This window comes from Phyllobates terribilis, unplaced genomic scaffold (assembly GCF_046119375.1).
Source record: "Phyllobates terribilis strain yellow unplaced genomic scaffold, ASM4611937v1 Scaffold_12__6_contigs__length_324123572, whole genome shotgun sequence".
Classification (NCBI taxonomy): domain Eukaryota; kingdom Metazoa; phylum Chordata; class Amphibia; order Anura; family Dendrobatidae; genus Phyllobates; species Phyllobates terribilis.
The window spans coordinates 163,115,168-163,129,020 of record NW_027362772.1 but is presented as its reverse complement, the minus strand read 5'-3'; the positions used below and the strand labels follow the sequence as shown (position 1 = coordinate 163,129,020).

At 37.9% G+C, this 13,853-nt stretch overlaps 1 protein-coding gene across 1 annotated transcript in view; it reads right to left on the bottom strand.

The window, feature by feature from the left end:
• LOC141172357 (myosin-binding protein C, fast-type-like) overlaps window positions 1–13,853 on the bottom strand; it is a 317,409-nt gene that overhangs the window by 117,183 nt on the left and 186,373 nt on the right. The window lies entirely within an intron of this gene.

Below are 13,853 nucleotides of genomic sequence, written 5' to 3'. Positions count from 1 at the left end.
TTTACTATTCCTGTACTGTGGCATCACTGTGATTATTATCCCTGTACTTTGACATCACTGTGATTATTATCTCTGTACTGACATCACTGTGTTTATTATCCCTGTACTGTGACATCACTGTGATTATTATCTCTGTACTGTGACATCACTGTGTTCATTATCCCTGTACTTTTACATCTCTGTGTATTATCCCTGTACTGTGACATCACTCTGTATTATCCCTGTACTGTGACATCACTATGTTTATTATCTCTGTACTGTGATATCACTGTGTTTATTATCTCTGTACTGTGACATCACTGTCTTTTTTATGCCTGTACTGTGACATTACTGTATATTATCCCTGTACTGTGACATCACTGTGTTTATTATCCCTGTACTGTGACATCACTGTGTTTATTATCCCTGTACTGTGCCATCACTGTGTATTATCCATGTACTGTGACATCACTGTGTGCTTTATCCTTGTACTGTGACATCACTGTGTGTATTATCCCTGTACTGTGACATCACTGTGTATATTATCTCTGTACTTTGACATCACTGTATTTATTATCCCTGTATTGTGACATCACTGTGTGTATTATTCCTGTACTGTGACATCACTGTGTTTATTATCTCTGTACTGTGACATCACTGTGTGTATTATCCCTGTACTGTGACATCACAGTTTATTGTCTCTGTACTGTGACATCACTGTGTTTATTATCCCTGTAGTGTAACATCACTGTGTTTATTATCCCTATACGGTGACATCACTGTGTCTATTATCCCTGTACTTTGACATCACTATGTTTATTATCCCTGTACTGTGATATTGCTGTGTTTATTACCTATGAACTGTGATATCAGTGTGTTTATTATCTCTGTACTGTGACATCACTGTGCTTATTTTCTCTTCACTGTGACATCACTCTGTGTATAATCCATGTTCTGTGACACACTGTTTACTATCTCTGTCCTGTAACATCACTGTGTTTATTATTCCTGTATTGAGACATCACTGTGTTTATTATCCCTGTACTTTGACATCACTGTGTGTATTATCCCTGTACTGTGACATCATTGTATTTATTATCCCTGTACTGTGACATAACTGTATTTATAATCCATGTACTGTGACTTCACTGTGTGTATTTTCTCTGTACTGTGACATCACTCTGTGTATTATCAGTGTATTGTGACATCACTTTATTTATTATCCCTGTACTGTGACCTCATTGTGTGTATTATCTCTGTACTGTGACATCACTGTGTTTATTATCCCTGTACTGTGACATCATTGTGTTTATTATCCCTGTACTGTGACATCACTATGTTTATTATCCCTGTACTCTGACATCACTTTGTGTGTTATCCCTGTAATGTGACATCACTGTGTGTATTATCGCTGTACTGTGATATCACAGTGTGTATTATCCCTGTACTGTGACATCACTGTGTGTATTATCTCTGAACTGTGACATCACTGTGTGTATTATCTCTGTACTGTGACATCACTGTGTTTATTATCCCTGTACTGTGACATCAATGTGTTTACTATTCCTGTACTGTGACATCACTGTGATTATTATCCCTGTACTTTGACATCACTGTGATTATTATCTCTGTACTGTGACATCACTGTGTTTATTATCCCTGTACTGTAACATCACTGTGATTATTATCTCTGTACTGTGACATCACTGTGCTTATTATCCCTGTACTTTGACATCTCTGTGTATTATCCCTGTACTGTGACATCACTCTGTATTATCCCTGTACTGTGACATCACTATGTTTATTATCTCTGTACTGTGATATCACTGTGTTTATTATCTCTGTACTGTGACATCACTGTATTTTTTATGCCTGTACTGTGACATTACTGTATATTATCCCTGTACTGTGACATCACTGTGTTTATTATCCCTGTACTGTGACATCACTTTGTCTGTTATTCCTTTACTGTGACATCACTGAGTGTATTATCCCCCTACTGTGACTTCGCTTTGTGTATTATCTCTGTACTTTGACATCACTGTGTTTATTATCCCTGTACTGTGACATCACTGTGTTTATTATCCCTGTACTGTGACATCACTGTGATTATTATTCCTGTACTGTAACATCACTGTGATTATTATCTCTCTACTGTGACATCACTGTGTTTATTATCCCTGTACTGACATCAATGTGATTATTATCTCTGTATTGTGACATCACTGTGTTTATTATCCCTGTACTTTGACATCTCTGTTTATTATCCCTATACTGTGACATCACTGTGTATTATCGCTATACTGTGACATCACTGTGTGTATTATCCCTGAACTTTGACATCTCTGTGTATTATCCCTGTACTGTTACATCACTGTGTATTATCCCTGTACTGTGACATCACTATGTTTATTATCTCTGTACTGTGATATCACTGTGTTTATTATCTCTGTACTGTGACATCACTGTTTTTTTATGACTGTACTGTGACATTACTGTCTATTATCCCTGAACTGTGACATCACTGTGTTTATTATCCCTGTACTGTGACATCACTTTGTCTATTATACCTTTACTGTGACATCACTGTGTGTATTATAACCCTACTGTGACTTCGCTTTGTGTATTATTCTTGTACTGTGATATCACTGTGTTTATTATCTCTTTACTGTGACATCACTGTGTGTATTATCCCTGCACTATGACATCACTCTATGTATTATCCCTGTACTGTGACATCACTGTGTGCATTATCCCTGTACTGTGACATCACTGTGTTTAGTATCTCAGTACTGTGACATCAATGTGTGCATTATCCCTGTACTTTGACATCACTGTGTTTATTATCCCTGTGCTGTGACATCACTGTGTGTATTATCCCTGTACTGTGACATCAGTGTGCTTAATATCTCTGTACTGTGACATCACTGGGTGCTTTATCGCTGTACTGTGACATCACTGTGTGCTTTATCCCTGTACTGTGACATCACTGTGTTTATTATCCCTGTACTGTGACATCACTGTGTTTATTATCTGTCTGCTGTAACATCACTGCGTTTATTATCCCTGTACTTTGACATCATTGTGTTTATTATCCCTGTACTGTGACATCACTATGTGTATTATCTCTCTACTGTGACATCACTGTCTTTATTATCCCTGTACTGAGACATCATTGTGTGTATTATCCCTGTACTGTGACATCACTGTGTCTATTATCCCTGTACTGTGACATTACTGTGTGAATAATCCCTGTACTGTGACATCACTGAGTTTATTATCTCTGTACTGTGACATCACTGTGTTTATTATCCCTGTACTATGACATCACTGTGTTTATTATCCCTGCATTGTGACATCGCTGTGTGTGTTATCCCTGTACTGTGACATCACTGTGTTTTTTATCCCTGTACTGTGACATCACTGTGTTTATTATTTCTGTACTGTGACATCACTGTGTGTGTTATCCCTGTTCTGTGAAATCACTGTGTATTATCCCTGTACTGTGACATGACTGTGTTTATTATCCCTGTACTGTGACATCACTGTGTTTATTATCCCTGTACTGTGACATCAGTGTGCTTAATATCTCTGTACTGTGACATCACTGGGTGCTTTATCGCTGTACTGTGACATCACTGTGTGCTTTATCCCTGTACTGTGACATCACTGTGTTTATTATGCCTTTACTGTGACATCACTGTGTTTATTATCTGTCTGCTGTAACATCACTGCGTTTATTATCCCTGTACTTTGACATCATTGTGTTTATTATCCCTGTACTGTGACATCACTATGTGTATTATCTCTCTACTGTGACATCACTGTCTTTATTATCCCTGTACTGAGACATTATTGTGTGTATTATCCCTGTACTGTGACATTACTGTGTGAATAATCCCTGTACTGTGACATCACTGAGTTTATTATCTCTGTACTGTGACATCACTGTGTTTATTATCCCTGTACTATGACATCACTGTGTTTATTATCCCTGCATTGTGACATCGCTGTGTGTGTTATCCCTGTACTGTGACATCACTGTGTTTTTTATCCCTGTACTGTGACATCACTGTGTTTATTATTTCTGTACTGTGACATCACTGTGTGTGTTATCCCTGTTCTGTGAAATCACTGTGTATTATCCCTGTACTGTGACATGACTGTGTTTATTATCCCTGTACTGTGACATCACTGTGTTTATTATCCCTGTAATGTGACATCACTGTGATTATTATCCCTGTACTGTGACAGCACTGTGATTATTATCTCTGTACTGTGACATCACTGTGTTTATTATCCCTGTACTGTGACATCACTGTGATTATTATCTCTGTACTGTGACATCACTGTGTTTAATATCCCTGTATTTTGACATAACTGTGTATTATCCCTGTACTGTGACATCACTCTGTTTAATATCCCTGTACTGTGACATCACTGTTTCTATTATTCCTTTACTGTGACATCACTGTGTGTATTATTCCTGTACTGTGACATCACTGTGTTTATTATCTCTGTATTGTGACATCACTGTAGGTATTATCTCTGTACTGTGATATCACTGTATGTATTATCCCTGTACTGTGACATCACTGTGTGTATTATGCCTGTACTGTGACATCACTTTGTTTATTATCTCTGTACTGTGACATCACTGTAGGTATTATCTCTGTACTGTGATATCACTGTATGTATTATCCCTGTACTGTGACATCACTGTGTGTATTATCCCTATACTGTGACATCATTGTGTGTATTATCCCTGTACTGTGACATCACTGTGTGTATTATCCCTGTACTGTGACATCACTGTAGGACTTATCTCTGTATTGTGATATCACTGTATGTATTATCCCTTTACTGTGACATCACTGTGTGTATTATCCCTGTACTGTGATTTCACTTTGTTTATTATCTCTCTACTGTGACATCACTGTGTTTATTATCTCTCTACTGTGACATCACTGTCTTTATTAGCCCTGTACTGTGACATCACTGTGTTTATTATCCCTGTACTGAGACATCATTGTGTGTATTATCCCTGTACTGTGACATCACTGTGTGTATTATCCCTGTACTGTGACATCACTGTGTGTATAATCTCTGTACTGTGACATCACTGAGTTTATTATCTCTGTACTGTGACATCACTGTGTTTATTATCCCTGTACTATGACATCACTGTGTTTATTATTCCTGCACTGTGACATCACTGTGTGTGTTATCCCTGTACTGTGACATCACTGTGTTTATTATCCCTGTACTGTGACATCACTGTGTTTGTTATCCCTGTACTGTGAAATCACTGTGTATTATCCCTGTACTGTGACATGACTGTGTTTATTATCCCTGTACTGTGACATCACTGTGTTTATTATCCCTGCAATGTGACATCACTGTGATTATTATCCCTGTACTGTGACATCACTGTGATTATTATCTCTGTACTGTGACATCACTGTGTTTATTATCCCTGTACTGTGACATCACTGTGATTATTATCTCTGTACTGTGACATCACTGTGTTCATTATCCCTATATTTTGACATCACTGTGTATTATCCCTGTACTGTGACATCACTCTGTTTATTATCCCTGTACTGTGACATCACTGTTTCTATTATTCCTTTACTGTGACATCACTGTGTGTATTATCCCCCTACTGTGACATCACTGTGTGTATTATTCCTGTACTGTGACATCACTGTGTTTATTATCTCTGTATTGTGACATCACTGCAGTTATTATCTTTGTACTGTGATATCACTGTATGTATTATCCCTGTACTGTGACATCACTGTGTGTATTATGCCTGTACTGTGATATCACTTTGTTTATTATCTCTGTACTGTGAAATCACTGTAGGTATTATCTCTGTCCTGTGATATCACTGTATGCATTATCCCTGTACTGTGACATCATTGTGTGTATTATCCCTGTACTGTGACAACACTGTGTTTATTATCTCTGTACTGTCACATCACTGTGTGGATTATCCCTGTACTTTGACATCACTGAGTTTATTATCCCTGTACTGTGACATCACTGTGTGTATTATCCCTGTACTGTGACACCACTGTGTTTAATATCTCTGTACTGTGACATCAATGGGTTTTTTACCGCTGTACTGTGATGTCACTGTGTGTATTATCCCTCTACTCTGACATCACTGTATTTATTATCCCTGTACTGTGACATCACTATGTCTATTATCTGTGTGCTGTGACATCACTGTATTTATTATCCCTGTACTGAGACATCATTGTGTTTATTATCACTGTACTTTGATATCACTGTGTGTATTGTCTCTGTACTGTGACATCACTGTCTTTATTATCCCTGTACTGTGACATCACTCTGTTTATTATCCCTGTACTAAGACAACATTGTGTGTATCATCCCTGTTCTGAGACATCACTGTGTGCATTATCTCTGTACTGTGAACTCACTGTGTATTAACCCTGTACTGTGACAACACTGTGTTTATTATCTCTGTACTGTGACATCACTATGTGCATTATCCCTATACTTTGACATCACTGAGTTTATTATCCCTGTACTTTGACATCACTGTGTGTATTATCCCTGTACTGTGACAACACTGAGTTTATTATCCCTGTACTGTGACATCACTGTGAGTATTATCTCTGTACTTTGACATCACTGTGTATATTATTCCTGCACTGTGACATCACTGTGTTTATTATCCCTGTACTGTGACATCCCTGTGTTTATTATCCCTGTACTGTGACATATCTGTGTTTACTATCTCTGTACTGTGAAATGACTGTGTTTATTATCTCTGTACTGTGACATCACTGTGTATATTATTCCTGTACTTTGACATCAATGTGTTTATTATCCCTGTACTGTGACATCACTGTGTGTATAATCCCTGTACTGTGACATCACTGTGTTTGCTATCTCTGTACTGTGACATCATTATGTTAACTATCTCTGTACTGTGACATCACTGTGTTTATTATTCCTGTACTGTGACATCACTGTTTTAATTATCTCTGTACTGTGACATCACTGTGTTTATTATCCCTTTACTCTGACATCATTTTGTGTATTATCTCTGTACTGTGACCTCACTGTGTTTATTATCTCTGTACTGTGACATCACTTTGTTTATTATCCCTGTGCTGTGACATCACTGTGTGTGTATCCCTGTACTGTGACATCACTGTGTGTATTATCCCTGTACTGAGACATCACTGTGTGTATTTTGCATGTACTGTGACATCACTGTCTGTATTATCTCTGTACTGAGACATCATTGTGTGTATTATCTCTGTACTGTGACATCACAGTGTATTATCCCTGTACTGTGACATCACAGTGTATTATCCCTGTACTGAGACATCACTGTGTTTAATATCTCTGTACTGTAAGATCACTGGGTGCATTATCCCTGTACTGCGACATCACTGTTTATTGTCTCTGTACTGTGACGTCACTGTGTGTATTATCTCAGTACTGTGACATCACTGCGTTTATTATCTCTGTACTGGTTTATCACTTTGTTTATTTTCCCTGTACTGTGATATCACTGTGTGTGTTATCCCTGTACTGTGACATCACTGTGTGTATTATCCCTGTACTGAGACATCACTGTGTATTATCCCTATACTGTGACATCACTGGGTTTATTATCCCTGTACGGTGACATCACTGTGTGTATTATCCACCCACAGTGACATCACTGTGTGTATTTTTCCTGTACTGTGACATCACTGTGTTTATTATCTCTGTAGTCTGACGTCACTGTGTGTATTATCCCTGTACTGGGACATCACTGTGTGTATTTTCCCTGTACTGGGACATCACTGTGTGTATTATCCCTGTATTGTGACATCATTTTTTATTGTCTCTGTACTGTGATATCACTGTGTTTATTATCCCTGTACTTTGACATCACTATGTTTATTATCCCTGTATTGTGACATCACTGTGTTTATTATCTCTGTACTGTGACATCACTGTGTTTATTATTCCTGTACTGTGACATCACTGTGTTTATTATCCCTGTACTGTGTCATCATTGTGTGAATTATCCCTGTGCTGTGACATTACTGTCTATTATCCCTGCACTATTATCATCCCTGTTCTGAGACATCACTGTGTGCATTATCTCTGTACTGTGACCTCACTGTGTATTATCTCTGTACTGTGACAACACTGTGTTTATTATCTCTGTACTTTGACATCACTGTGTGCATTATCCCTGTACTTTGACATCACTGTGAGTATTATCTCTGTACTTTGACATCACTGTGTATATTATTCCTGCACTGTGACATCACTGTGTTTATTATCCCTGTACTGTGACATCCTTGTGTTTATTATCCCTGTACTGTGACAGATCTGTGTTTACTATCTCTGTACTCTGACATGACTGTGTTTATTATCTCTGTACTGTGGCATCACTGGGTATGTTATTCCTGTTCTTTGACATCACTGTGTTTATTATCCCTGTACTGTGATATCACTGTGTGTATAATCCCTGTACTGTGACATCACTGTGTTTAATATCTCTGTACTGTGACATCACTATATTAACTATTTCTGTACTTTGACATCACTGTGTTTATTATTCCTGTACTGTGACATCACTGTATTTATAATCCCTGTACCGTGACATCCCTGTGTTTACTATCTCTGTCCTGTGACACCACATTGTTTATTATCTTTGTACTGTGACATCACTGTGTTTATTATTCCTGTACTGTAACAACACTGTGTGTATAATGCCTGTACTGTGACATCACTGTGTGTATTATCTCTGTATTGTGACATTGCTGTGTTTATTACCCCTGTACTGTGACATCACTGTGTTTATTATACCTATACTGTGACATCACTGTGTTTTTTATCTCTGTACTGTGACATCACTGTGAGTATTATCCCTGTACTGTGACATCGCAATTTATTGTCTCTGTACAGTTACATCACTGTGTTTATTATCCCTGTACTGTGACATCACTGTGTTTATTATCCCTATACGGTGACATCACTGTGTTTATTTTCCCTGTACTTTGACATCACTCTGTTTATTATCCCTGTACTGTGACATCGCTGTGTTTATTATCCCTGTACTCTGACATCGCTGTGTCTAATATCTCTGTACTGTGACATCACTTTGTTTATTACCTTTGTACTGTGACATCACTGTTTATTATCTCTGTACTGTGACATCACTTTGTTTATTATCTCTGTTCTGTGACATCACTGTGTTTACTATCTCTGTACTGTGACATCACTGTGTTTACTATTCCTGTATTGAGAAATCACTGTGTTTATTATCCCTGTACTCTGTCATCGATGTGTGTATTATCCCTGTACTGTGACATGACTGTCTATTATTTCTGTACTGTGACATCACTGTGTTTATTATCTCTGAACTATGACATCACTGTGTGTATTATCCCTATACTATGACATCACTGTATTTATTATCCCTGTACTGTGACATCACTGTGTTTATTATTCCTGTACTTTGACATCACTGTATTTGTTTTTCATGTACTGTGACTTCACTGTGTGTCTTATCTCTGTACTGTGACATCACTCTGTGTATTATCCGTGTACTGTGACATCACTGTATTTATTATCCCTGTACTGTGACTTCACTGTGTGTATTGTCTCTGTACTGTGACATCACTGAGTTTATTACCTCTGAACTGTGACATCACTGTGTTTATTATCCCTGTACTGTGACAACATCGTGTTTATTATCCCTGTACTGTGACATCACTGTGTTTAAAATCCCTGTACTGTGACATCACTGTGTGTGTTATCCCTATAATGTAACATCACTGTGTGTATTATCGCTCTACTGTGAAATCACTGTGTGAATTATCCCTGTACTGTGACATCACTGTGTGTATTATCTCTGTACTGTGACATCACTGTGTGTATTAACTCTGTACTGTGACATCACTGTGTTTAATATCCCTGTACTGTGACATCACTGTGATTATTATCCCTGTACTGTGACACCACTGTGATTATTAGCTCTGTACTGTGACATCACTGTGTTTATGATCCCTGTACTGTGACATCACTGTGATTATTTTCTCTGTACTGGGACATCACTGTGTTTATTATCCCTGTACTTTGACATCTCTGTCTATTATCCCTGTACTGTGACATCACTGTGTATTATTCCTGTATTGTGACAACACTGTGTGTATTATCCCTGTACTTTTACATCTCTGTGTATTATCCCTGTACTGTGACATCAGTGTGTAATATCCCTGTACTGTGACATCAATATGTTTATTATCTCTGTACTGTGATAACACTGTGTTTATTATCTCTGTACTTTGACATCACTGTGTTTATTATCCCTGTACTGTGACATCATGGTATATTATCCCTGCACTGTGACATCACTGTGTTTATTATCCCTGTACTGTGACATCACTGTGTCTATTATTCCTTTACTGTGACATCACTGTGTGTATTATCCCCCTACTGTGCAATCACCGTGTGTATTATTCCTGTACTGTGACATCACTGTGTTTATTATCTCTGTACTGTGACATCACTGTGTGTATTATCCCTGTACTGTGACATCACTGTGTGTATTATCCTCCAACTGTGACATCACTGTGTGTATTATTCCTGTACTGAGACATCATTGTGTATATTATCTCTGCACTGTGACATCACTGTAGGTATTATCGCTCTACTGTGACATCACTCTATGTATTATCCCTGTACTGTTACATCACTGTGTGTATTATCCCTGTACTGTGACATCACTTTGTTTATTATCTCTGTATTGTGACATCACTGTGTGCATTATCCCTGTACTTTGACATCACTGTGTTAATTATACCTGTACTGTGACATCACTGTGTGTGTTATCCCTGTACTGTGACATCACTGTGCTTAATATCTCTGTACTGTGTCATCACTGGGTGTTTTATCGCTGTACTGTGACATAACTGTGTGTTTTATCCATGTACTGTGACATCACTGGGTTTATTATCCCTGTACTGTGACATCACTGTGTTTATTATCTGTGTGTTGTGACATCACTGCGTTTATTATCCCTGTACTGAGACATCAATGTGTTTATTATCCCTGTACTGTAACATCACTGTGTGCATTATCTCTGCACTGTGACATCACTGTCTTTATTATCCCTGTACTGTGACATCACTGTGTTTTTTATCCCTTTACTGAGACGTCATTGTGTGTATTATCCCTGTACTGTGACATCACTGTGTGCATTATCCCTGTACTTTGACATCAATGAGTTTATTATCCCTGTACTGTGACATCATTGTGTGTATTATCCCTGTACTGTGACATGACTGTGTTTAATATCTCTGTACTGTGACATCAATGGGTGTTTTATTGCTGTACTGTGACATCACTGTGCATAGTATCCCTGTACTGTGACATCACTGCATTTATTATCCCTGGACTGTGACATCACTATGTATATTATCTGTGTGCTGTGACATCACTGTATTTATTAACCCTGTACTGAGACATCATTGTTTTTATTACAACTGTACTGTGACATCACTGTGTGTATTATCTCTGTACTGTGACATAACTGTGTTTACTATCACTGTACTGTGACATCACTGTGTGTATTATCTCTGTACTGTGACATAACTGTCTTTATTATCCCTGTACTATGACTTCACTGTGTTTATTATCCCTGTACTGAGACATCATTGTGTGTATTATCCCTGTTCTGTGGCATCACTGTGTGTATTTTCTCTTTACTGTGACCTCACTGTGTATTATCCCTGTACAGTGACATCACTGTGTTTATTATTCCTATACTGTGACATCACTGTGATTATAATCTCTGTACTGTGACATCACTGTGTGTATTATCCCTGTACTGTGACATCACTGTGTTTATTATCTCTGTACTGTGACATCACTGTGAGCATTATCCCTGTACTTTGACATCACTGTGTGTATCATCCCTGTACTGTAACATCACTTTGTTTATTATCTCGGTACTGTGACATCACTGTGTTAATTTTCCCTGTACTGAAACATCATTGTATGTATTATCTCTGTACTGTGACATCACTGTTTTAATTATCTCTGTACTGTGACATCACTGTTTATTATCCCTTTACTCTGACATCATTTTGTGTATTATCTCTGTACTGTGACCTCACTGTGTTTATTATCTCTGTACTGTGACATCACTTTGTTTATTATCCCTGTGCTGTGACATCACTGTGTGTGTATCCCTGTACTGTGACATCACTGTGTGTATTATCCCTGTACTGAGACATCACTGTGTGTATTTTGCATGTACTGTGACATCACTGTCTGTATTATCTCTGTACTGAGACATCATTGTGTGTATTATCTCTGTACTGTGACATCACAGTGTATTATCCCTGTACTGTGACATCACAGTGTATTATCCCTGTACTGAGACATCACTGTGTTTAATATCTCTGTACTGTAAGATCACTGGGTGCATTATCCCTGTACTGCGACATCACTGTTTATTGTCTCTGTACTGTGACGTCACTGTGTGTATTATCTCAGTACTGTGACATCACTGCGTTTATTATCTCTGTACTGGTTTATCACTTTGTTTATTTTCCCTGTACTGTGATATCACTGTGTGTGTTATCCCTGTACTGTGACATCACTGTGTGTATTATCCCTGTACTGAGACATCACTGTGTATTATCCCTATACTGTGACATCACTGGGTTTATTATCCCTGTACGGTGACATCACTGTGTGTATTATCCACCCACAGTGACATCACTGTGTGTATTTTTCCTGTACTGTGACATCACTGTGTTTATTATCTCTGTAGTCTGACGTCACTGTGTGTATTATCCCTGTACTGGGACATCACTGTGTGTATTTTCCCTGTACTGGGACATCACTGTGTGTATTATCCCTGTATTGTGACATCATTTTTTATTGTCTCTGTACTGTGATATCACTGTGTTTATTATCCCTGTACTTTGACATCACTATGTTTATTATCCCTGTATTGTGACATCACTGTGTTTACTATCTCTGTACTGTGACATCACTGTGTTTATTATCTCTGTACTGTGACATCACTGTGTTTATTATTCCTGTACTGTGACATCACTGTGTTTATTATCCCTGTACTGTGTCATCATTGTGTGAATTATCCCTGTGCTGTGACATTACTGTCTATTATCCCTGCACTATGACATCACTCTGTGTATTATCCCTGTACTGTGACAACATTCTGTGTGTTATTTCTGTACTGTGACATCACTGTGTTTATTATCCATGTACTGTGACATCACTGTGTTTATTAGCCCTGTACTGTGACATCCTTGCTTGTATTATCCCTGTACTGTGACATCACTGTGTTTATTATCCCTGTAGTGAGACATCACTATGTGTAATATATCTGTACTGTGACATCACTGTGTGTATTTTCCTTGTACTGCGGCATAACTGTGTGTATTATCTCTGTAATGTGACATCATTGTGTGTATTATTCCTGTGCTGTGACATCACTGTGTTTATTATCTGTGTACTGTGACATCACAGTGTGTATGATCCCTGTACTGTGACATCACTGTGTGTATTATCCCTGTACTGTGACAATGCTGTATGTATTATCCCTGTACTATGACATCACTGTGTGCATTATCCCTGTACTTTGACATCACTGTATTTATTATCTCTGTAGTGTGACATCACTGTGTGCATTATCCCTGTACTTTGACATCACTGTGTTTATTATCCCTGTACTGTGACATCATTTTGTTTATTATCTCTGTACTGTGACATCTCTGTGTTTTATCCCTGTACTGTGACATCACTGTATTTATTATCCCTGTACTGTGACATCACTGTTTTAATTGTCTGTG